Raw genomic sequence first — 26668 nt, 5'->3', positions numbered from 1 at the left:
ACCATCATCTATCAATGAGGCATGTGAAGATAAATTTTGGATTAAAGCTATGGAAGAAGAATTAGGACAAATTGAGAAAAGTAATACTTGGACATTAGTTCCCCGACCTAAAGATAAAAATGTAATTGGAACCAAATGGGTATTTAGAAACAAACTTAATGAAGATGGTAAGGTTGTCAGAAATAAAGCAAGACTAGTGTGTAAGAGATATTCTCAGAAAGAAGGAGTTGATTACAATGAAACCTTTGCACCGGTAGCCAGAATTGAGGTAGTTAGATTATTCTTGGCTTTTGCAGCTCACAAGGACTACAAAGTTTATCAAATGGATATTAAATGTGCATTTTTGAATGGAGATCTTGAAGAAGAAGTATATATTGAACAACCTGATGGATTTTCCTTGATAGATGACAATGATATGGTTTGCAGGTTAAGAAAAGCTCTGTATGGATTGAAACAAGCCCCAAGAGCTTGGTATGCAAGGTTGGAGAAGTATCTTTTAAAGATTGGTTTTACTAAAGGAAATGCATATAGCAATTTATATTACAAAATAACTAATGATGACATCTTGATTATTGAAGTATTTGTTGATGATATAATCTTTGGAGGAGAAGATGGATTATGTAAGGAATTTTCTATTAAAATGCAACAAGAATTTGAAATGTCTATGATTGGAGAAATAAAATTCTTTTTAGGTTTGCAGATTTCACAAACTGATAAAGGTATATTTTTGAGTCAATCCAAGTACTTGAAAGAATTGCTAAAGAAATTTGGGATGGAGAACTCTAAACTGGTAAGCACACCTATGACTACAAATGACAAATTATCTCAAATGGATGAATCTACACCTGTTAATCCAACCAGATACAAATCTATGATAGGAGGTTTACTGTATTTGACACAAACCAGGCCTGATATTATGAATATAGTATGTATTGTTTCTAGATTTCAAAGTAATCCTAGGGAAAATCATGAATCAGCAGTGAAAGGATTTTCCGGTACTTACAAGGCACAACAAATCTTGGATTATGGTATCCTAAAGATGAAAATTTTGATCTATGTGCATATACAAATGCAAATTGGGCAGGAGATGTGGATGATAGAAAGAGTACCACTGGAGGAACATTCTTTCTTGGAAAGAGATTAGTTTCTTGGTTGAGTAAGAAACAAAGTTGTACATCTTGATCAACAGCAGAATCAGAATATGTTGCAGCAGCAACTAACTGTACACAGGTATTATGGCTTAAGCAAATGTTGAAAGACAAAGGTAAAATGCAAGGAACCCATTACTATATATTGTGATAACACTGTAGCAATTGATATATCTAAGAATCCGGTATTACATTCTAAAACTAATGATGTTTCTATCAAATTGAATTTTCTAAGGGAAAAAGTTGAAGAAAAAGAGATAAAACTGGTTTATGTGAATACTAAAGAACAACTTGTAGATATTTTCACAAAACCTTTGCCTAAGGAGACTTTTGAATATCTCAGAGATCAGCTTGGAGTCATACTACCACCGGTAGAGACTTAGATAGTTGATGATTGTCATCAACTGGCATAATTAAAAAGACAAATCTTTATTCCGGTCTTTGATGAGGAAGCTACTTCAAAGGGGGAGTAGTTGGTATTTTGTATAAAATTAATTTTTGTAGCTTTGGCATTTGATGTTAAAGGGGGAGAGATATCTATGGAAAAATACATTATCTTTTGAGGAGAGTTTGGTATTGAAAATAAATCTTTGGATAAACACATGTTGCTCCCAGGGGGAGAAATGGAGATTGTTGGTTTTTGGTATTTGGCATTTCTGTTTTGGCACTTTGATGGTTTTTCCATCTTGTGTTGCCATCAATGCCAAAGGGGGAGATTGTTGGTATTTTGGTATGGTTTTGTCATTGATGTCAACACCTATTGAAAACAAGCACTTTGGAGATCCAGCAACAATCACCGGCAAGCAACTATTGCATAGTTACTGGTATATGGTTCACTGACAGGATATAATGTTCACTGGTATCTAGAATGATATGGAAGACACTTGGTAATGTCGAAGACATTGTGTGGACACTTTGTTTTGAAGAATTAATCATTGGTATATTCATATTTGCATATTTGCTTTTACCGGCAAATAGGTCTAGGTTATCTAGGGTTACATCGACAGGTTTATCTTTTCCAGATCAACATGGCACGCTATGGAGATAATTTATTATTGATGTAAATGCATTAAGCTGACATGTTTAATCGATTATTGCATCGGATATTATATTGTTTGTAAAATGATTTTATTGTAATATCTTGTAGAGCTGATCTACTAAAATTGGTCTTAGGGTATGGTATAAATGTAAGATCTTATTTATAAGATCAAGTGTGGAATGTGAAAAAGAATTGAGTGAAGGTATATGCGAGATTAAGTAGAGGTATACACTGAGACATCATTTGAAGGTGAAGCTAGGTTTTTGTATAAGCATATCAGCATTACACTGGTACTGAATCCAACATATGAAGATGCTATTTGTGCAGTACATTCTTATTGGATTTAACCATCCAACTATAGTCAGTGTGACTCCCATTTTGTGATTGAGTAGTGAGCTCTAGGCTATTGGCCTTTTTGCATGTGCAGACCCCATTTATGTACACTTACTATATGCAGTGGTATCATCTGATTGTGGGTAAGGTTTCCCACCGTGGTTTTTCCCCTTACAGGGTTTCCACATACAAATATTGGTGTTATGTGTTGTGGATGAATTTATGTTTGTGTTTCATGCATTAATCTTTACCGGTATAGCAATTTACTGTTAACACTGTCTACCGACATACTTAACTGGTTTACCAGTATTAAGCATTAAGTTGGTTAATTGGTTTTTGGTTTTAATTTATTAGACAACTGATTCATCCCCCTCCCTCTCAGTTGTCTTCGGTACTTAACTTTGACAAGGTCATTCAAGTTAATTCCTAGACCTTTATCATCTTTGATTCCTTCCAGCTCCTTCCAGCTCCTTCACCTTCTTTTTCATTTCCAGAATTTTATTGACCATTGCCTCAATAGCTTCAACCTTATTAATGGCCACCATTAATTCTTTGACATTTTCAGAAAGAGGCTTCTCACCTATAGTTTCCCTTTTGATCATGTTGATATCAGTCTTCAATTCACCAATTTATTTCACCATTTTTCTTATGACCTCACATAAACCCTTGATACTATCATTTCCTTTGCCTCCTTGGCTTACATTTTGATTACCCCTGTTGTTCTCCTGATCTTCATTCTGCATTCTCTGAGTGTTCAGATTCTCCCCATAGTCAGCTTCCCACATTTCATCTTCCTCCTTACCCTTGTTCTTATCCCTTTTTTCAACCTCAAAGTCCTCATCAAAAGAGACAATAATATTTCTTCTCACCTTATTTATCCCCTTACTAGTCTTCTTGCTCCTCTGGGTTTGTTTCCCCTTCCCCTTTCTTTTCTTACTCATTATCATTATGATTTTATCATCAAATGACTCCTCCTCAGAGTCTGAGAGGTAAGACTCCACAGTAGTCCCCTTGGTCTTCCCCTTGTTGCTAAAATCTTCAGACTCACCCTCAGTTTCAAAATAAAGATTGAACCCACTCTCCTCACTTTTAGTTGCATCATCCCTAATTTGTTTGCCTTTATCGATAGGTTTCTCAATAATTTTCCCTTTCAACATCTTATAAACTAAAACCATTAAAGCCTAGTGCAGGGCATGATCTTTTTGATAATCCTTCTGCATTTCATAAATAGTATGATCCATAGAGCATGTGGGATAGTACTTCAGACTAAACTTATCACCATGGCGAAAGTGGTTGAGTAACACAAAGTGATGCCCATAAGTCCTTGTGAATCTCCCATCCAAAGTAATGTAGCTGATGGTAACAAATAACACAAACCTCCACGACCTACAAATGCGCTTAGGGGAATAGTAGGGATTGTTCGCCTTAACCAATTTTATTCTTTCTCCATCTATAACAGGAAACCTATCTGCGGCCTTATCAGACACACTTATATCACTGTAGAATTTCATACCATCTTTCACCATACCCATAGCTTTTGGAATGACATCCTCATCCACTTGCATCATCTGGGTGCCAACAAGAATATTACCACTCTTCCATTTTTTTATGAAGTGCTTCATGACAGTAGGGTCTTTGCCACAAAGCCTTTCCATAAAAACATTCAAACCTCTATCTTGAAGAATCTCCCATACATCTTTGCTTTTCTTCCAATCTGAGCAAGAATCTGGTTCAAACCTCTTTTTATTGCCCCCCATTTTATCCTTTAATTCCCAATTCTTCCTAATCGCAGCTCTGTAATTTTCTCTACGAGCTTTGTGGAAAAACCTAACAATTTTATTGTTGCTATGTAGAGCCACCCAGAATCAGTGCCAAATAAGTATGATATGATAGATAAAACAAGCCTCGCCGCTGTTGTGATCAATCCTGGACAAGTGTGAATAAAGCATTAGGGATTATGATTAGTTAAGATAGGTTGTTTCATCTGGATCCGATCTAGTTCAATCAATAACTTCACCTCACACTTGAGATTACTCTCACCATAAAGGGTACTAATTTTGTTAGCGTGACAAGACAGGTTGGCAGCCCGGTCAACACATTTGTTAGCTTCTCTATAAGCATGTGTAAAAATACATATTTCAAAGGTTTTACTTATATCCTTCACAGTTTCAATGGAATTGTGTATAGACCGAGAAGGCAAGGAAACATTATTCAAGCAGTTAAAAATGTTTTCAGGGTCTCCTTCAACCCACATTTTTTTGCAGTTTGAATCTTTACCAAGAACCAACCCCTGATAAGAAGCAATGGCCTCCACAACATGATTGGCTTGGTGACCTATAAGAATACATTTAATAGCTTTACATATTCCCCCTTCATCTCTTAATACCACACCACACCCTGCCTTACCAGGATTACCCTTGGAAGCACCATCAAAATTGATTTTCATCCATCCTTGAGGGGGGCCTTCCCATCTCACCTTGTCTCTAGGATTAGCATATATGGTTTCGCTCCCCTTTAATCTCCAATTCTTAAAAATGATGTTATCCCCTTGATCTTTATGATTCATTATTCCACCTGTTATGTAGAGATTCTCCATCACATTTCTTTTGATTTTTTCAAAAATAATTTGAGCTTTTGATGCCTTATCTTTGAACACTCTATCATTTCTCTCTTTCCATATTCCCCAACAAATATGTGGTAAAGAAAATTTTCATAGCAGATTAACTGAATTATTCATGGAGGGGTGGAGCCAAGAATTGAAGACATCTTGGATAGCTTCAGGGAAAACCCAACTAATATTGAAATTGTCCAGGCATCTGGCCCAAATATCCACCGAGAAAGGACAATGGATAAACATGTGATTAATGGTTTCCTCATTCTGCATACAAAGCTGACAAATACTAGGAAAAAAAAGCCTCTTGTTTTGAGATTGTCAGTCGTCAAAATCTTGTTTTACATAAATTTCCAGAAAAAAATATTAATTTTGGGTATAAGACCTTTCACCCAAACCTTAGCCCAACAAGGGTTTTGTAGACTAGAAAATTCCTGGAAATAAAAAGAGGATACAAAAAATTTACCATCAACAGTGATTTTCTAGATAAGCTGATCCTCATCATCAATCACCACCATAGAGTTCATTATTTTATTTAGATGCCCAAGAGAAGGATCAACAATGGATAGGTCCTTCCATTGTCCTAAATTCCAAAAGTCAGCCACAGTGGTACCAAATGTTTCTTTACACTGATCCTTAAACTTGCCCCAATTAGGATTGTCACTAATGGGAGAATCTAACAACCAAGTGTCTTCCCAAAATTTAATAAAATTGCCCCTCCCCACCTTCCATTTCACTCCTTTGAGTATTATGTCTCTAGTTCTTGTGACATTTTTCTAGATGTTGTTGGCATTTTTGATGTTTATGTTGTGATTGTCATTGATGGACACACACTTGCATTAAGATCCTCTTTATATGTATGAGTTAGAGCACAACCAGTATTTGTTTCAATCGGTATGTTGCAAGTATGTTGTATTATAGTCATTAGACTATTGATGTTTTGCAGAATGTGTTTACTAGTCTAAAGCGGCATGTTGACCTCAAGCGGTACGAGGGATTAAAGCGGCATAACACATTTCTACCAGTCTTCATTTTTGTCAAACTGACAACTAGCTTTTTGCATGAACCGGTAATACTTTGTGATGAGTTACCAAGCCACCGATTGTTTGATGGTGCCAACACACTGGCTGTGCTTCTTGTGTCATGTTACTGAGTATGTCTAGATTCATTGAACCTAGGAATTTGAAATGTAATCCTATTGGACTGACATGAAATTAGATTCCTTTAAAAGGACATCATGTCTAGGGTTTTAGGTTGTTGCTGAAAGGGTTTATGTTGTTGCTAGGGTTTAAGGTGGTTGAGGAGTTGAAAAGAGTATGAATGTGTAGAAGACTGAAGTAATGTAGGAGTGTATTAAGAATGAGATATCAAGGATCTAACTGAGTAGTTCGTGCTACTAGATAGATCAAACACTTGCTGATTACTCACATCTTTGACAAGTCTGTAGCCCTTAACTAGGTAGGCCCAAAAGCCTTTTGTAAAATCCTCTAACAAGGTGGTTCACCTCTGTGAATCTAAAATCCTCTAGCAAGGTAGTCCTTGATTGGACTTATCTCCTAACAGAGATTGAGATTCCTAACATGATCTATTCTGGTGAAGAACATTGGAAGACCTTAACTGGTCTGACCTTAACCGGCCTGGTTTCTATTCTGTAGATAGTGACTTGTGAGTTCCCTCTCACCGTGGTTTTTCCCATTTGGGTTTCCATGTCAAATATCTTGTGTTATGGTTGTATTGCTTTTGTGGGTGAATGCTTTAATTGCATTTTGGTTTGCATGTGTGATAACCGGTCTGTCTGTTAAACTGTTTTACTGGTTTATCTTTAGATTGTTTAAGTGCTTAAGTGTAGTGTTTTTTGGTATACTAATTCACCCCCCCTCTTAGTATTCATCAATTGGTATCAGAGCCCACCTTTCTATAAGTTTAACCACTTGGAAAGAGATATGGGGGAATACACCTTGAGGGAACTTACACAATGGCTCACTTAGTTTGAGCAAGCCTATGATGATCTTATGGTCAAATACAAGGCATCTCAAGCAAAAAGGAGAGAACATGCAGAAAAGTTGATGGAGCTATCTGAAAATAGTTTTGTAGATGAAGCAGTAATGGAAGCCCTAATTACAGAAGTAAATAAGTTGAATGAATCAAACTCCAACCTAAGAAAGGAGTTTGAAGGACTGACTATCTGGATGTGTCAAGAGCTTGAGAACCAAAGAAAAACTGAAGACCTAGTGAAAGAAAGAGATTTTGAGATCTCCAAGTTGAAACAAGAGATGAGTGCCCTAAATGCTCAACTCCATGCAAGCAAGGTGGAAAAGGAAGACATGCAAGGAGAACTGAACACTGCCATCTCTGAGAATGAAAAATTGTTGGAAACAAATGCTGCTATTTCCAAATAACTCTCTGAGTCAAAGGAAATACTTGCTAAGTTCAGCAAAAGTACTATCAAGCTAGAGCAAAAGCTTGAGTCGGCTAGACTGGTAAAGAATACCAATGGACTTGGTTTCTCTGGACATGAGGAAGGAGAATCCTCAGGAACAAATGCTGAAGCATCAAAGAAGCAACCGACATTCAAAGGTAAAGGTAAGCAAAAATTTAAACATGTTTTCTTTAACTGTCTTAAAGAAGGACACACTGCCAATGTATGTAGGAGCAAAGCCTACAATAATTTTCCTTACTTTATTAACAATGTACCTAGATCCAATAAGTTCAATGGTCATTGTTATGCATGCAACAAGTATGGCCATAGAGCATTTGAATGTAGGTCTGCCATGAATGACACTGGAAGATATCCTCAGAGGACCCAAGGAGTTGGTCTTGAACCTTTTGTGAACCAGAATCACAACCGGTTTAATGTCTTCAATCATCAGCCAAGAAGCGATGACTATCAAGCGGCAACTGGATGGAGAGAAAATTGTATGATCTGTCATGGTCATGGTCACACTATTGCAACATGTAGAAGGAAGAATGGAAACATGAACAATGGACCTTGGAGAGCACCTGGATTGGTTTGCTATCACTGTAACAAACTGGGTCACATTGCAAGATTCTGCAGAAGCAGAAAGAGTATATCTGATGATATATCAGTCATTTCAGAAGGAGGAATTGATGTTGAAATAGTTCAAGTGGACATGAACAAAACCTAGAAGAGGAAACTAGTAATGTTGGAAGAGGAACCAGTTTCTGCACCTAGTGTGGAAATATCGGAACCGACAAGCTAAGCTTCAAAAGGCTTAGGGGGAGCAAACAACAAAATGTTTTCAAACCCCCGGTTTATACCGACAAAAGACCTTAACCGGTATATGATACCTATCACTTGGCAGAAGACCGAAAATGATAAAAAGGAAAATTAGGATTTATACCCTAATGGAGGAGCATTAATGACGGTAGGTGAGAACTATGTTTAAAAGCATTTTTGAAATCATTTCTCACTATCAGTTTTTGAGCGAAGAAAAGTTTTTCAAGAGCAGAGCGACGAAAAGGCGATTTGAGTAGAGATTTGGAGAAATTGAGAAATCGCGAAGGAGATTCAAATTCAAATAGAAAACGGTTAAGTGGAGAACACAAAGCGGTGATTCAGCTACCGACGAAGTGAGGAGTGAAGGAGAATTGGAAAGCCCTAAATTCGCGTGTTTTAAAAGGTATTTATCGAGTTCTTAAAATTTCTACAATGGCTTCCGCATCTCATACCAGTTCTAGTGCATCTATTGAGTCTGAAAGTTTTATTCAACGGAAGTCAAAGTATAATGCCCTATCACAAGTTCCGGCTGGAGTGATAGTAGAAGAGGGAATTTCTGACTACATAGATTGCAAGATTGAAGACCTAGGGTCTCTAGCCATCCACTCCCAACTAGGTTTGTTTTGTGGACAAGATAAGATGATTAAACCAAAGTATAGTATTTTGGAGAAGAAGAAACTCCACAATGCTATTTACTTCCTGGAGGATTTCACAGAAGATCATATAAGGATTATTCTGAGTAGGGTCCATGGTGACAAAATGTACTTGGAGAGAACACATGATATCACGCCACAAGCAATTCATGTAGTCACTAGTTTCTGCAATATAGGGGAAGTACCAGCCCTAAGGACAGTTAGCAAAACTAAGATGTCCAAGCTCACCGGTTCAGTGAGTGACTCACGGGGCATGACTGTAAATTCAATCAAGGATGATTTGGTTAAGTATGCCTGCATGGTGATATGCTACCAGACGTTCTCAGCTAGTAGAATCAACTCTGTATCTGCTACGGTGGTAAATGCCGCTTACCGAATGATAAAGGAGGATGCATCATTTGACCTATGCACTGGTATGCAGAGGCAACTCCTATTGAACCTGAAATCAATCAAACAAGATAATGCATTGAGGTTCAAGTTTGGAAAACCATTGGTTGGGTTGTTATTTTACTTTCAAGGATACTTCCCAGGAGTAGGAGACATTCAGTGGTCTAGTGACCAACCGGTAACCAAGCAAATCAAGGAAAGCATTGAAGCACTTGGAACTGGTTACCCTGATATTCTGAACAAGTATTTTGATGAGTTCAGAAGGAAGATGAGCCAAAGAGTGAGGATATCAGGAGACATCATCAAGAAATATGAAGACGATATCTGCTTCACCATCCAAGTAGACAAATGTATAATGGAGGCTGTTGAGCCTAGAATGGAAGAAGTGGAGCCAATGGGCTATGAGGTGATGTATGACATGCTGGAAGGGTATGCCTCTACCCTTATTGCCTCACCGCTTGATCCCAAGGCGAAGAGAACCGACACCTACTTGGAGAGGATAGCATCGGCTGAGGAACCACTAGCAGTGAAAGAGAAAGGACCGGTAGTGAAGAAGGCAAAGGCAGTGCCTGCAGCATCAGCACCAGTTACTACTGCAACTCCAAAAGTGACCAAGCGGTCACTAGCTAAGAAGAAACTGGAAGCTGCACTAGCTAAAGTGTTCCAAAGAAAGAGGAAGACAAGAAGCAACTCTCTGGACTCAGAAGAAACTATGTCTGAGGAGCAGCCCAAAAAGGCGAGACAGACAAGAAAGAAGACAAAGAATGAATCGACATCTTCAGCACTGGTAAATATAGATATCTCCTCCTACAAACCTTTGACACATTGTCAAAGAACTATAAAAAACATTAGGAGAAAAGTATTGAATGATTTAATTGATTATTTTGACGACTTTAATGATGATGAAAAGGAGGTGGTGGAAAAAGAAATAATTCAATATTTATGTATTAATGACCGGTGTCCTTCAAAAATTAGATTTGAAACACCAGATTCTTTGTATAAGTCCTTAGACAATAAATGGCGCATTGCCATAGAGCAGGAATAGGAAATAAGAGAAATTTTTTTTGCTGAACACTTTCTTGATGTATCAAAATCGAAACTATTCGATGTAATGAACAAGTACAAAGGTCTTTTCTTCATGAGAAGAAGAAGACTCTTGTTACTAGAAGGAAAAGGTAAGGAAGTGCTCAAGGATACACACACTCATGCCCTAGATCCTCTAAAGATGCATCGATTGGCTGAAGCCAATTGACAAATTGAGAAAGAACTAGTTATATCCAAACCGGATGAAGCATTTGATGATGAAGGAAATCTGGTTGATGAACTAGTCAACACTATTGATGTCAATGCCCTGGATAGAGAAGATGTTACCCAGGAGATACCATCTAAGGCAACAGGTCAAGAGCAACAGGCTGAACAAGAGAAGAAAGCTGAGGATAGTCAGGAAATGACAAAGAAAGAGGTCAAGCAGAGGAAAAAGGAAGAAGAAGAGAAGAGGAAGAAGGATGAAGGATGAAGAAAAGAAGCAGAAAAAGGAAGAAGAAGAGAAGAGGAAAAAGGATGAAGAAGAGAAGTAGAAGAAGAAGGAAGAAGAGAAAAAGAAAAAGGATGAAGAGGAAAAGAAAAAGAAAGCTAAAGAGGAAAAGAAGAAGAAAGATGAAGAGGAGAAGCAGAAGAAGGATGAAGAGGAGAAATAGAAGCTAGAAGATGAAAAGAAGAAGAAGGAAAAAGAAGATAAGGAACACAAGAAGAAGAAGGAAGCATAAAAGAAAAAGGCTGAGGAGGAAAAGGAAGCAGAGAAGAGGAGAGAAGCGGAGAAGAAGAACGCAGAAGCGGAAGGAGAAGCGGCGAAGAGCACCCAGATGGAGACTCCGAAGGAAACCGGGAGTCAAGCCAAACCGACTGACCTCTCTAGTCCTATAGATCTCCAGTCTACAAGTGAATCGGAGCTAATGCAGAGCATCAAGGTTTCTCAAGAGCACCTTGAAATCATTCGAAGGAAGAAGGAGCAGGATATAATTCAAGCGGCTGTGGACACACTTACCAGTTTGATACCCAGTACACATCTTCCCAACACTGAATCATCACTAGAAAAACCTAAGCTACTATGCACAGTTGTGGATGATTAGGTGCAGATCTTGGAAGAAGCAGCTGAGGAAAATGTCAAGAAAGAGCATCAAAAAGCTCTTAACATTGCTCTGGTAAAGAAGTTAAATGAGCTCCGATCTGAATTGCAGAAAGACCAAAAGGATATAAGGGACGCTTTGGATGAGAGAAATCTGCTACTTAGCAAAATCTGCCAACCCCATCTGTTCTATGATGATGTGCTAGCTTAGAAGCAAAAAATTCAAATAGACTTATAGTCTTACTTGAGCACATTCAAGCCACCCTATGATTCCTTCACAACTTATGGGAAAACCGTTCACCGGTTTCATATCCAGTCAGCCAAAATGGAGCAAGAAATTAACACACGGTCTAGAGATTTGCATGAGCTACAACTAGTTTTACTTCCACATCTGCAAATTCTTCAGAAGTCTTATCTAAACCTGGATGCCTTGAGAGTTACACAGGAGATGAGCACAGTTGATTCCATGGAAGAACAGGTCTCCTAGATGCAAACAGAGAAAGAAGTGGCCACCTCCCTACTTGAGTCCTGGTCTCTATCAATGAAGCAATTGTTGCAGGACTATAAATCTATTTTTGACAAGTACTATTCCTTGTTGTCATAAACTTTTATTATTTTTATATATCAAATGGAAACAGGGTTGTTTAGCGGTACTTTGTCATTGTTGGCAAAGGGGGAGAAGTATTCTATTTTGGAGAAGTATAGGGGAGAAGTATCTGGTATTTAAAATTTTGCTATATGCTCTGATATCTCAATGTTTATGCTCTGTATGCAAAATTGCTATACATTGTATTGATTAAGGGATAGTGTATATGCTTAGGGGGAGCAATTTTGCTAATGTCATGATTTTGATGTAAAGCATGATTTTGTTGTAAAGCACTTAGATGTCAAAATTTTATTTCCTAAGTGTTGCCATCAATGCCAAAGGGGGAGATTGTTGACATTTTTGATGTTTATGTTGTGATTGTCATTGATGGACACACACTTGCATTAAGATCCTCTTTATATGTATGAGTTAGAGCACAACCAGTATTTGTTTCAATCGGTATGTTGCAAGTATGTTGTATTATAGTCATTAGACTATTGATGTTTTGCAGAATGTGTTTACCGGTCTAAAGCAGCAAGTTGACCTCAAGTGGTACAAGGGATTAAAGCAACATAACACATTTCTACCAGTCTTCATTTTTGTCAAACCGGAAACTAACTTTTTGCATGAACCGATAATACTCTGTGATGAGTTACAAAGCCATCGATTGTTTGACGGTGTCGACACACTGGCGATGCTTCTTGTGTCATGTTACTGAGTATGTCTAGATTCATTGAACCTAGGAATTTGAAATGTAATCCTATTAGACCGACATGAAATCAGATTCCTTTAAAAGGACATCATGTCTAGGGTTTTAGGTTGTTGCTGAAGGGGTTTATGTTGTTGCTAGGGTTTAAGGTGGTTGAGGAGTTGAAAAGAGTATGAATGTGTAGAAGACTGAAGTAATGTAGGAGTGCATTAAGAATGAGCTATCAAGGATCTAACTGAGCAATCCATGCTATTATAGATCAAACGCTTGTTGATTACTCACATCTTTGACAAGTCTGTAGCCCTTAACTAGGTAGGCCCAAAAGCCTTTTGTAAAATCCTCTAACAAGGTGGTTCACCTCTGTGAATCTAAAATCCTCTAGCAAGGTAGTCCTTGATCAGACTTATCTCCTAACAGAGATTGAGATTCCTGACAGGATCTGTTCTGGTGAAGAACATTGTAAGACCTTAACCGGTCTGGTTTCTATTCTGCAGATAGTGACTTGTGAGTTCCATCTCACCGTGGTTTTTCCCATTTGGGTTTCCACATCAAATATCTTGTGTTATGGTTGTATTGCTTTTGTGGGTGAATGCTTTATTTGCATTTTGGTTTGCATGTGTGATAACTAGTCTGTCTGTTAAACCATTTTATTGGTTTATCTTTAGACTATTTAAGTGCTTAAGTGTAGTGTTTTTTGGTATACTAATTCACCCCCCCTCTTAGTATTCATCAGATGTTAGATCCAATCAGAATTTCTTCAGCCTTGAGGAAACTATGAAGGGTCGGAAGCTATCTTTTGTACTTATTAACCCATATCATTTTCCACTCTCCCTCAATTTTATAACCTCTCCATATCTGCTTAGCCATGAGAAACTCATTCATATCCCTTATTCTTCTAAGACTAAGTCCACCTTTTCTTGTAGGTTTGCACACCTTATCCCATGCAATCAGATTCATTCTCTTCTTTTCCTCAACCCCAGTCCAAAGAAAGGTTCTTTGGATTTTTTTAATAGCCTATGCAAACTTTCTTTTTTTTAAAAAAAGACTACTGACATAAAGAGGAATACTGTGGAGGGTAGATTTTAGAAGCTGGACCTTTCCCGCTTGATTGAGCAAAGAGCCTTTCCATCTAGCTAACTTCTTATGAACTTTATCCACTAGAGCACCCCAAAAGGTATCAAGAGGAAATTGACATAAAGGGAGCCCAAGATAGGAAGCAGGGAGATCCCCAATTTGGCTACCCAAAATAGCACTAATCTTTTTGTCTTCTCTCAGGAGTATTTATGAAATAAAAAAAACTTTTAGACCTACTAATCAGTTGACCAGTTGCACTTCCATATCTATCCAAAGCTTTCTTTAAGCTTCTAGAATCTTTCACAGAAGAGTTACCCATAATAATTGAATCATCCACAAATTGCTGATTAGAGCACACTTGGTCTATAGATGAAGGTTTAAGCCCTCTAAACTCTCCCTTCTCAACAAGATTTCCAATAAGTATTCCTAAGAATTCTGCCATAATTATAAAAAGAACAGGGGTAAGAGGATCCCCCTATCTAAGACCCCTAGAGGACTTGAAAAAAGGTGAGGGAGACCCATTGACCAACACAAAGAAAGAAGAAGAGGAAACCCATTGGATAATAAGACAGATGCTTCTTGGAAAAAATCCAAAGGCTGAAAGAATAGTCTGCATAAAGCACTAGCCAACTCTATCATAGGCTTTAGATAAATCAAGCTTCAGAAGAAAACCTTCTTTTTTGGCCCTAGAAAGAGAATGAATGTTCTCATGAACTGTTAAAATTGAGCCCAAAATTTGCCTCCTGGGGACAAACCCACTTTGCTAGGGAGATATGATCAAGGGGAGTAAAGTTAGAATTCTAGAAGTCAAGACTTTAGGGATGATCTTGTACAAGGAGTTACAAAGACTTATAGGTCTAAAAAGATCCATGGAGTTAGCCCCCATCTTCTTAGGAATAAGAGTGATGAAAGTACCATTCAATTCTTTTAGAATTCTCTTGGCACCAAAGAATTTTTTCACCGCACTGGACACCTCCCTTCCAACAATATGCCAATACATTTGAAAAAAAAAACATAGGGTAGCCATTCAGGCCCGGGGCCTTATTTCCATCAAAATAATTGATAGCCTTCAAAATCTCATTATTAGTTGGGATAGCAGTAATATAGGAATTCTGGTCAGCATCCAAGATAGTAGGGATGCAATCCAAAAGATCCCTTTGAGCTTGAGGGTCTAGATTCTGATCCTTAGTCAAAAGATTGGAGAAAAACTCTAGAGCAACTCTCCTCATGGAATCTTCATTATCAATAGTTCTGCCATTGACTTTAAGCTAAGAAATCCTATTGATTGCCTTGTGTTTCAAAGTGGACATATGAAAGTATTTGGTATTTCTATCCCCCTCCTTCAACCATACTGATGCTCTGCAAAAAGGATTAGAAAATCTGTTTGATGGCAACACACACAAGAGCACAAGAAACAAACGTTAGTGTTAGCAACAAAAGATTATCCTAAACAGGCATATCAAGAGAGATATTAAGCATGAAATAGAAAGCATATAAACATAGAATAAAATAGCCAATCAAGATGCTCATAGTTGCTCCTCCCTTGTTCCTCTCCTCTCCAAGTCCCAAATGAGTGTAGCTCTCAACTTTTAGCACTAGCCATGGATGCCATATGGAGATTCAAGATAGTTGAATATGATAAGCAAATGCTATGCAAGTGTAGATAGTGATGCTATGAGAAAGCTCTATGCTAATACCAGTATAACAACAATACTCTAATGCTTCTCTTTTGCTTGAGGAGAAGGGTTCTATTTATAGAAGAAATGGGGAAATGAAGGGTTAAGATTGAATGGTTTAATCAAGGGCCAAGTTTGAAAGTTGGGGATCCATGTGCACAATTGGCACCAATAAAATGGTGACAAGTGTCAACATAAGATTGGGTTGAGAGAAGAGGTTGGAGGCATTAAAGGATTGAGAAGACCTCATGGTTGTCTAGAGGCTAAGGGTCAAGTCCAAATTAAGATTACCCACTGGATTAAGAGTTAATCCAAGGATAAACCTTTGTGCAAATGTTTAAGAGATAATCATGGTCAAAGCATTAATGGCCTGATGAGACCTTTGGGTTGGGTAGAGGTTGAGTCAAAACAAATGTTTTAACCATGTGGGAGGGTTTGAGGTAACCATTAATGGTTATTGGAGACTTTGGGGATTAAGTGGTTGAAGGTTGAAAGCCTTCAATGGTTATCAAAGACTTTGAGCCATTTAGTGGTTGAAGGTTGAAAGCCTTCAATGGTTATCAAAGACTTTGAGCCATTTAGTGGTTGAAGGTTGAAAGCCTTTAATGGTTATCAAAGACTTTGAGGGTTTGAGAAGTGACTTCCCTTTTGCTTAGGAATGTGACAAAGTTTAGAGAAGGGGTTAGGTTATTTAGAAGTGATTAGAAAATTCTAGAAGGGGTTTAGGCATGCAAGTGGATTTTGTAGGAAAATGCAAGTGGGAGAAATTTTGGTATTTTCAATTAAAATAAAATCATTTATTTCAATTAAATGGTGTAATTTGCATTTGGATAAATATTCAAATAAATATTAATTTATTTAAATGAGAAAAATGAAGATAAAGCATTAAAATGCTTGAAGACTTTGAGGGAAACCATTAAAGGCTTGAAGACTTTAAGGAAAACCATTAAAGTCTTAAGAAGACTATAGAAGGAAGCCATCAAGTTTGAAGACTTTAAAGCCATCAAGTTTGAATACTTTAAGGGAAACCATTAAAGGTTTCAAGTGGGTGAGGATAAATAGGATTTTAAATAAATAATTTATTTAAAATAGTTGTGCAACTTGCTTTTGTAGGAAAATACAAGTGGGTGGAGGATAAAGGTGATTTAAATAAATTATTTATTTAAAATAATTGTGCAACTTGCTTTTGTAGGAAAATACAAGTGGGTAGAGGATAAAGGTGATTTAAATAAATGTTAATTTATTTAAATGTGAGAGGTGGGATTTTGGGGGATTTAAATAAATATTAATTTATTTAAATGTGAGAGAAGATTTAATTAAACAAATATGATTTATTTATTTAATTAATGGTCTGAATTTGGCTAAGTGAATTAAATCAAATAAATTGAATAATTTGTTTAATTAATAGGAGAAGAGGGTTAAGATGAATTAATTAAATATTAATTTAATTAATTCATTAATTGATGGTTAAATAATCAAATAAATACTAAGTATTCATTTAATTAAGTGGACAGATTTATGTGACTACACATACATTTCTCGATCTCTATTTCCAAAAGGTTTCTTCTTTAGCTATGATATCATGATATTTCATTAGAATCTCATCTTCAGCCTCTCTAGAGACATTGTTGTAGCCATTATTCTAAATCTCATCTTGGATATCTTTCAGGTCTAAGAGAGTGGCAGCTTTGGACACAAAAATGTTCCCGAAGGATTCCTTATTCAACCTTTTAACATTGTCTTTCACAAACTTCAACTTTTTAACCACCTTATACATAGCATTTCCTTCAACTCTAACCTTCCACCATTCCTTGATTTTTCTTTCAAGGTCTGGGTGTTTGGTCCACATTCTTTCAAATCTATAAGGGAAATGTCTCCTTCCCTTCTTGGGGTCAACATTAAAAGATATAAGATAATGATCTGCCCCAGCCCTGATATGAGCAGATAAGGAACAAAAATAGGAGTTAAACCAATCATGAGAAATTAAATCTCTATCAAGCCTAACCTGAATTAATTCTTCTCCACTCCTTCTATTGGTCCATGTATATTTAACCCCTTGCAAGTCCAAATCACGGAGAGCATGGTTGATAATAAAATCCATCAAGTCCAATCTGCTGTCCAGATTGGTTTGGCTACCTCTCTTCTTCTCATTTTCTCTCAGAGGGGTATTCAAATCCCCCATAATAATCCAGCTATCTTCAACAAACTTACTTCTAATCGCGGTTAGGTTCTTCCAGAAAACACCTCTTCCAGCTTTAGTGTTAGGGGCATACACATTGGTCAAGACCCATGAAGTACCTTCTTTCAAATGATTAAATCTAATACAAGCCATATTGTTATTTTGAATCAACACCTCACCCTTTACATTATTCTTATTCCAGAAAGTAGAAATACCCCCAGAAGACCCTTCAGAGCTACTGCCACTAACTCCTCCATTACTAAACATTTTTCAGATATTCAATTTTTTCCCTAGACATTTTAGTTTCTTGAATCATAATAACATCCAAGTTTTTGTCTCTACTCATACTTTTAATTAAGTCTTGTTTATGAGGATTATTCAATCCTTGAATATTCCAGGAGATAATCTTCATGATTTTTTAGAGATACCTACTTCAAAGATGGTTCTTTGAGTACCATTCGCTGGATTCTTACTGGCTTCCATGGCCCTCTTCTTTGCATTAGAATATCTTCCATGTGATGTGTGTTGAGCCTCCACGTCCCCTAATCTACTTCTGGTGTTTCTAGTAGTCTGTTGGTTGTTATTATTATTATTTTTTTGGTTCTTACCTTTTCTATTTTCCTCCAATGTTTCAACCTCTTCCTGATTTATCACACTCTTTCTCAGGGCCTTGTCCATGTCTTCTTCATTTCCCCATATTGGAGCATTTTCCTCTAGGAAAGTCGCCTTGAATTGAGCCAGAGAAACTAGCGATAGCTCTGAATGTCCTTTCTCAAGAACATTATCATGTTGAGCATCTTGAAACCAACTTACTCCATTTTCAAACCCTGAAGAGTTAGGAGCATCTCCCTCTTCCTTATTATCCGTAGTTTGATTGTCTCCTTTATCCATCTGATTAATTTCCCTCTTTTCACTCTCAACTATATTTTGATCTTCTGTGTCATTTTGGTCACTTAGGCTGACATTCTCACCATCATTAGAATCCTCTCCACTTTTCTCTTGCTCATTTTCCTGCTGGGAAATCTTATCTTCTATTCTATCCACCGTCTCACTTCCTGTTTCCCTAGTTGATTCCTCCTTATTTCTTCCCATTTGGGATTGTTTCTCCTGATCTGGACTTTTAGAAGGAGGAGCTTTCAAAGGTTTTTTTTTTTTTTTATCTGGGCTCATTTCCACCTTTTTCCAGACCCTTGTTTGGGTTTGTGGTTTGGAAACTTTGCTTGGGCACTTTTTAGCCCAGCATCCCACTCTTTTGCAGTGAAAATAGGTGAAGGGGATAGTTTCATAAACAATATTTTGCATCCATTTATCAAGTTTTGAGTCTATCTCTATTTCCTCTTGCATATCTGTGTCAGGTCCTACCCCTACACAGATTCTAGCATAAATGAATCATCTTCTGGATGTCGTCACCGGGTCAATGGAAAGAAGCTCCCCAAAAGCATTAGCTATCCCAACAAGCACATCTTCCTCCCAGTACTCCATTGGAAGACCTGGAAGTTTAATCCAAACAGGCACTTGGACCACGAACTCTTCATCCTGACCCAAGTTAGGGTACCATTTATGAATATATATTATGTATTTACATATCATCCAGGTGCCATTACTGAGGATCTATCTGTGATCTTCTTCACATGAAAAGGAAAAGGAAATACATCCTTTATTCATAGCTACTACATCCACTTGAACTTTTAGATTCCATTTTCTCTTCACAAATCCTTGAACAACCTTAGTATTAGGTCTCACCCCAAAGAATTTGCCTATCAGGGTGCTTTCCATTCGAGAAATATTGTGATCTATTATTTGATTAGGAATGGAAATGACGTACTTTACCTTTGAAATATTCAATATATTCTCAATAGGAGGCAAAGTCGACTTACCTTTTGGTTTGATTCCAAACAGAGAAGACCATTTCCCAATCTTCTCAAGCCTAGGTTCACATGATTTGGGACCCCCACCTGGGTCCCCCGAATCCAAAGGAGCATCGAGTTCCATATCTTCTAGTCCCTTCCCCTCCAAAGAGTCAGAAAATCCACTTGCTACCTGCTGTCTTGATGCTGCTCTAGGTCCCCCACCCAAAACATTTGAATTTTGGGCCTGGCCATTCCCCTTGTCCACTCCGCTCCATTTGGTCCAAGGGACTAAATGAGTTTGGATGTTTTTATGCTATTATCATTTGGGGTTTTATGGAGGAGATCATACTTGACATAGTTGGCATTTAGAGGTGTATGTAGAAGGACATGCTACAGGTTTTGATTTGCAGTGTTTCTCTCTTTGGTCTTGGTTATCTTCTTGGATGTTTGTTTCACATTACATTGGTTTGAGGTTGTTTGGAGCTATGTGTTCACTAGTTTATATTTATGTGTTGTCATGTGGGATATGACATGGAGATTCCTTTATCTCTTTCTTTTGTTAGTTGTGGAGAGAATGGGAGAGTTATGGAGACTTGTGGTAAGAGTTGTACTTGTAGATTATTGGTTTACAAGTTATTCATATTGTTGTGGATGTTCCTTGATACTACATGGTTATCATTACATTTTCTATGTGATGCTATTAGTGGACTCATTTCAAACATTACCTATGTAGTGAGAGTTTCTAGGTGTACATATGTGACATGTATTGCACTTGGAGCTTATGGTTGCATGTTATGGGTTGTATATGTTGATGATATGAGATTCACTTGATATGTATACCTTGGAGGTATGGATAGTTGTATGTGTTTTCCCTTGCTATGGGTTCTATTTCATCTATGGTTATTGGTTCTTGACAAATACCAATGCATTGGTTACCTTTTGGATTGAGTGTTTGTGTTTGGATATTAGTTGATATGGGACTTATCATTCATTGCGACAAATTGTGTGGCTTTCTCTTTGGATTGATATGGTATACGTTCTTGAGGGATTGTTTCCTTGTTCATGTTGTGGTTACTTATTGGCCCTTATGCAATGTATACAACAAGTAGGAGAATATTGGGAAAATAGGTGTTGTACACCTTGCATAATAATGTTTGTAATTATAATATTTATTTATTATGTGAGTTTCCCATGGATGTGTAGTAATATTTAATTGATGTTGCACATGTAGAGATTCCTCTTTCTGAAAAATGATATTAATGTTATAAAAAATGCTATGATAGGCAAGAAGCCTCTTTTTGAAAATGTTAAAGAATTAGTGGTTGCTATCAACAATACTGAAGCTATTGAGCCCATGGTCGGTAAAATTCTTGAAACATAAAAGAAGGTTAAGGAAATGGAAGGGAATAGAGAGGTGAATGGATTGGAAACTTCCATGAACAACCTGGTCAATAGAGTCGACAAGAGGAATTAACTGTGAAGAGGATTGCTGAACAAAATTTCCAGATTCTTAAGGCCTCTGTGGATAATATGAATATTCTGAATAACAGATTTGATAACATTAAAGACAAGGAGGGCGACAAGGATCGGATGGAGAAAAAAGGTCATGAGAAGAGAACTAGGGCCAACACTAGGAATCAGGGTGATATCAAGGGAAGAGAGCTAGATGAATTGAAGACCTCTGTAGACAACATGAAGCAGATGGCAGTTCATGCAGAAGATATTACGAAAAATATTTAGCTGTCTCGGTCTCTGTCTTTGTCTTTGTGCTATCCTTTTGCTATCCTTTTGTTGTCTTTGAGCGGCTCTATGTGTTTTGAGTTCCCTTTTTGTTTTGGATGGGAACTATTTTTTATTTGGGTGATCAGGCACGGTTTTTTTTTTGCTTTAATGCTTTTTCTATTTCCTAATGTGTAAAAAGGTTTGGGTTCCTTTCAAAAACCCATTTTTACTTAATCAAAACATGTAGAGATTCCTTAGGAATATTCTCAGGACCACTTAATGAGTTGTATTGTAACATTGAAATATTATATTGTATTTATTTAATATTGGGGAAATTAATTTAATAAAGTACCCAATATTAGATGTGGGGTCAAGGGGGTAGGTAGTCCATGGTATTAGCACATGGTTTTGATGTAATACTACTGGGTATTTTTATGGGAGCTTGTATTTAGGGTAGTTGTTTGGGTTGGTTAGTTAGCCAGGTTTAGCATTTGTGGAGGTTGGAAGCATGGCATGGGATGTGTGGTTACATGCATGTTCACATGGAGTGCTTGTTGATGGTTGGGTTTTAGAAGCTTTCATAGTTGTATTGTAATGTTGCATTACTAAATAATACAAGGTGATGGATGCTTTTGGAGGCTATTTTTTTCCCTCATGAGGGTTTTCTCAAGATATATCTTGTGTCATCTTTGATGGGTATGTTTCCTATTCTTTGCATGTGGATTCTATGTTCATATTTTGTTGAAATCTAATTTGGTTTATATGAAAATTGTCATAAAGTTGCCTACAAGTTTCCTTACATTCTTTAATACCAATAATACCGTCGAGTATGAATCTTTGTTGCTAGGTATGGAGGTGGCTCAAAAGAAAGGTATTAGAAATTTACATGCACAGGGGGATGCCGAGTTGGTAGTTTGCCAAATCAGAAATATTTACCAAACTCAAAATGACCGGTTAAAACATTACTAGAATTTAGTTTGGCAAAATAATGAAAATTTTGATTCTTTCAATATTTCGGTGGTATCAAGGGAGTTTAACTCTAGGGAAGATTCACTTGCTCAGTCAACAACTCTTTTGATTCCTCATGATGATTTTTCCCAAGAAGTTTATGCTATTGAATTGATTTGTAGGCCAAGTGTACTAGATAATTGGGATCATTGGCAGATTTTTAATAATGATAAGAAAATTTTGAACTTCCTTGAGACTAGCGATGGTTTTAATAACATACTTTAAAGGGTGTAATTGTTCAGATTTAGTGGCAAGTGATGACTCCTCACATGATGAAGGTTTCCTACAGTTATAGGGAAACAAGATTCCAAAAGGATTGGTTTCATTGGAGAAAATGTTTGATAAACATGATAGGTATATCAAGCAACAACAAGTGTCATTAGATAATGCCATGGGATATGAGAAATATAACATCAGATCAGAAAGTGATCCAAAATTTGCTAATATTGGTCATAGTTGTACCTAAGATGAAAGAGCAAAACTCTTACAGTTGTTGCACCAATACATTGATGTGTTGGCATATTCATATGATGTCTTGAAGTCTTTCAAGCCTAAAGAAGTACAACATGATATTCCACTTAAGACTAGGATGGTGCCTTTTAAACAAAAACAAAGATAGTGCAATCCCAAGATATTAGGTACTATATTTTCATAAATTTAGAAGATGTTAAATGCCTAAATAATATTTTCAATTCATCATTCATCCTGGATTGCAAACATCATACCTGTAAGAAAGAAGAATGGGGAAATTCACATTTGCATTGATTTCTATAATCTTAATCAGTCTTCTCTGAAGGATAATTATCCTTTACTGGTGATGGATCAAGTCTTGCAGATAGTCACTAGTTCATAGATGTTCTCTATGCTTGAAAATTTCTTGGGATACAACCAGATTGAAGGCAGCGAGGAAGATCAATATAAAACTGACTGTACAACTCCTTGGGGCACTTTCTCTTATCGAAGGATGCCTTTTGGTTTCATCAATGTGGGCACAACTTTCCAGATGACCATGGACATGGCTTTTTGATGTATTGTTGGAAGGTTTCTTGTGGTATATTTATATGATTTAACTATTTTCTCAAAGGACCATGATAATCATCTCTTTCATCTAGAGGATGTTTTGAGAAGGTGTCATGAACATGGAATTTACTTAAATCTCAAAAAATCAATTTTTAGGGTTACAGAAAGTAAGCTTCTTGGGCATATTGTGTCCAAGGAGGGTACTAACATTGATCCTGAAAGGGATAAAGCTATCCAAGGTTTGTCTTTACCTTCAAGTAAAACAACTTTTCACTCTTTCTTTGGCAAAGTTAGCTTCTTAAGAAGGTTTGTACCAGAGTTTGTTGAGAAAACACATCATATTGTGAATATGATGAAAGGAAAGACTACTTTTCATTGGACTCTAGAAGTGAAAGTGGCCTTTGATGAAATAAAAGAAGCAATAGCTCATGCTCCAGTATTGGTATGCCCTAACTATACCAAAGATTTCCTAATGTATAGATATGCTTCAGATCATATTATTTCTGCTATTCTAGTTTAGAAGAATTTAGAAGGTATTGAGTTTCCCATTGCATTCATGAGTGTGAGATTATGCTTGAAGCAACCAAGATCAAAGAGACCAAAAAATAGCACAATGACAAGAGATATAATATATGACAAGAATAAACTGTATTCCTATCAAGATGAAAAGAGATCAATTAGATCATCAAGAATTGCATACAATGAATGATGAGTCTGCTTATAAAGGCAAGGCTAAGAGACAATAGAGCACACAATGATGAAATGTGGCTCAATGAGATGCAAGGGTAGTTAGGGTTAGGTAGGATAAATAGTAAATATTCCACATGAGGTGGATCACCCACTGAAGGTGGAATGTAACAACAAGATCACACCATAAAAGGTGGAAATTCTCCTACATACACACTACCAATGTATGCACATCTCCCTAAGTGTCTCATATTCAAAATACAATGTTATGCATGTACCTAAGTAAACTTAAGTAAAGTGTATTTATATCCATAATAAATAAATAATTACACCAACACCCCCCCCTTAAGTGCAACTTAGGGGAATGCACTTAAGTCTACAATGCAACTAAGCAATGCAAGATGGGTCCCAACTACAAGGCCATGTTAGGTACCCATGTACAAATGCAATGCAATCTACCACAAAGCGAGGAAAGAGAGAAAAACCTAAAGGGAAAAAACCATCCCCCCAAAAAGAGATGAAAACTATACAAATAACTCTCATAGAAGCATGTGAGGAACAAAACCCCATGTGAGGAAAAATTCCCCCCATATGAGAGAATAAGAGAGAGCAAGGAGTCCCCTTCAATGTAGAATCTGCACCAATAGTAGAAGCTCAAAACAAAATGAAGAAACTTCTCCATGAACGTCGAAAAACATTCCTACCCTTAGGAAGAAACAAAACCAAAAGTGTATCCACGGAGTCTCCCCAATCATGAAGGGAAAATGTAGGAAAAAAACTCATGATGTATGAAGTCTCTAAAAACTGCTCAAGTGTCCCCATGTCGATGCTAAAAGTTACCCCCTCCAAAGGTGGTGAACTGATCCACACTGCTGAAAAAGGCACTCCAAGATCTAGTGCAGATGAATGTAGAACATGTCCCAAAGACTCACTTGTCTCCTCTAAGGATAAAGAGACCTCCTCCAACTGGTGTACATAAGAATCCACAATCATGTCAACCTTGAAAGAATGATCATGTAGAGAATGAACAAGAGGGTCAGAGTGTTCCCTCACAACAATCAAAGAAGGATCATCTTCATCAAAGAGAAGATGAATATCATCAATGATGTCTCCCAAATTTGCAATGTAGGACTCCACAAACAAACCTGCAATGTCTATCTGATAATATGATGAATCAATAAGGACACAATCAAATACTAAGAGGGGGGGTGAATCAGTAGAAATAAAACTGACTAAACTTTCACCAAACTCAAAAACAATCTCTCAAATTAATCACTGAACTAATTGGTTCAAGCACTGAGCTACAAACCGCAATAACACTGATAGTTTACCGGTTTGACTGGCATATCAAAATAACAGTATAACAACTTTGAAACTCCCAAACCATTTAACCAAAACATCATAATACTTTACTAACAATAGTAAAAGCACATTTCAAATTACTGTCGGTCATCTTATCATAACTAAGTGGATTTAACAGTTAAGCAAATTAACCACATCAAACATAACCACAAAAACCATTCACCACTTGACACAATGATTTTTGATGTGGAAACCCAAATGAGAAAAACCACAGTGGGGATGAATACCCACAAGTATTTTGAACTCTTCTGAAGTTCACTCTATTAGGAGCCAAGCCTGTTACAACTTTACAAAAATGTCCTGTTAGGAAAAGATCCTATTAGGGACCACCTGGTTAAGGGATTGACTATAATGCTCTATTAGAAGCAATACCCTGTTAGGAGTAATCTTGATAGAGGATTTTAAATCCAAGCTAATGGATCACCTGGTTAGAGGATTTAGATAGCATTAAGCATGTTAATGCTTACCTAGTTAAGGGATTTAACTGTTATAATTGTTAGAGAACAACAGGGGTTTGCTGATTTGGTAAATAGCACTACTTTGCTTGATCAGATCCTTTTCATGCTCCTATCTGCCTTCACACATACTACAGATACTCCTTCTGGTTTGACAACTAATCACACTGACTCTTAAGCAAAATTTCCACTACAACAAAGCAACTCATCGACCTTATAAGCAAAACAATAGGTCGGTAACACATCTCAAACCTAAGATCTCATAGAGATTACAAACAAATTGGTTCAAGTATGATTGTTAGATTACATAGAAATCATTGCACATTGTTCAAGACAACCTCAACCGCTCCTTGATTACCGCTTCATCGATTCTTGTAACTCATCACGCGGTTTCAACTTCATGTAAATGTACTCGCTCATTCCCAAGATAAAACCGTTATCTCTACATGCCAAACACCACTTAAAACTCATCACATACACCATGCATATGTGGCATAATCATTACCGTTAACCATTTGATCATGAATCAATATAACCGATTCACCAAGCTCCACCAGCTAGGGTTTGACACATCAATAGGTAGGGTTACCGGTTGATCTCACAGCTTCTTAAGTATTACTGGTTTCCTTCACTTGCACACCTACCGACTGCAAAACAAAATCATAACAACATCACTAATGGTTACAATTGACATCAATGACAACACAATAATTCATCAATGCAATCTTCATGCAAATGCCAATACTGTCAAGTAGTCATCCCAAGAAACTGAAGCTGGAAGATAAGATATATCCTATTGCACTGAA

This window comes from Cryptomeria japonica, chromosome 9 (assembly GCF_030272615.1).
Source record: "Cryptomeria japonica chromosome 9, Sugi_1.0, whole genome shotgun sequence".
Taxonomy (NCBI): domain Eukaryota; kingdom Viridiplantae; phylum Streptophyta; class Pinopsida; order Cupressales; family Cupressaceae; genus Cryptomeria; species Cryptomeria japonica.
Note: the sequence above shows the minus strand (reverse complement) of the source record.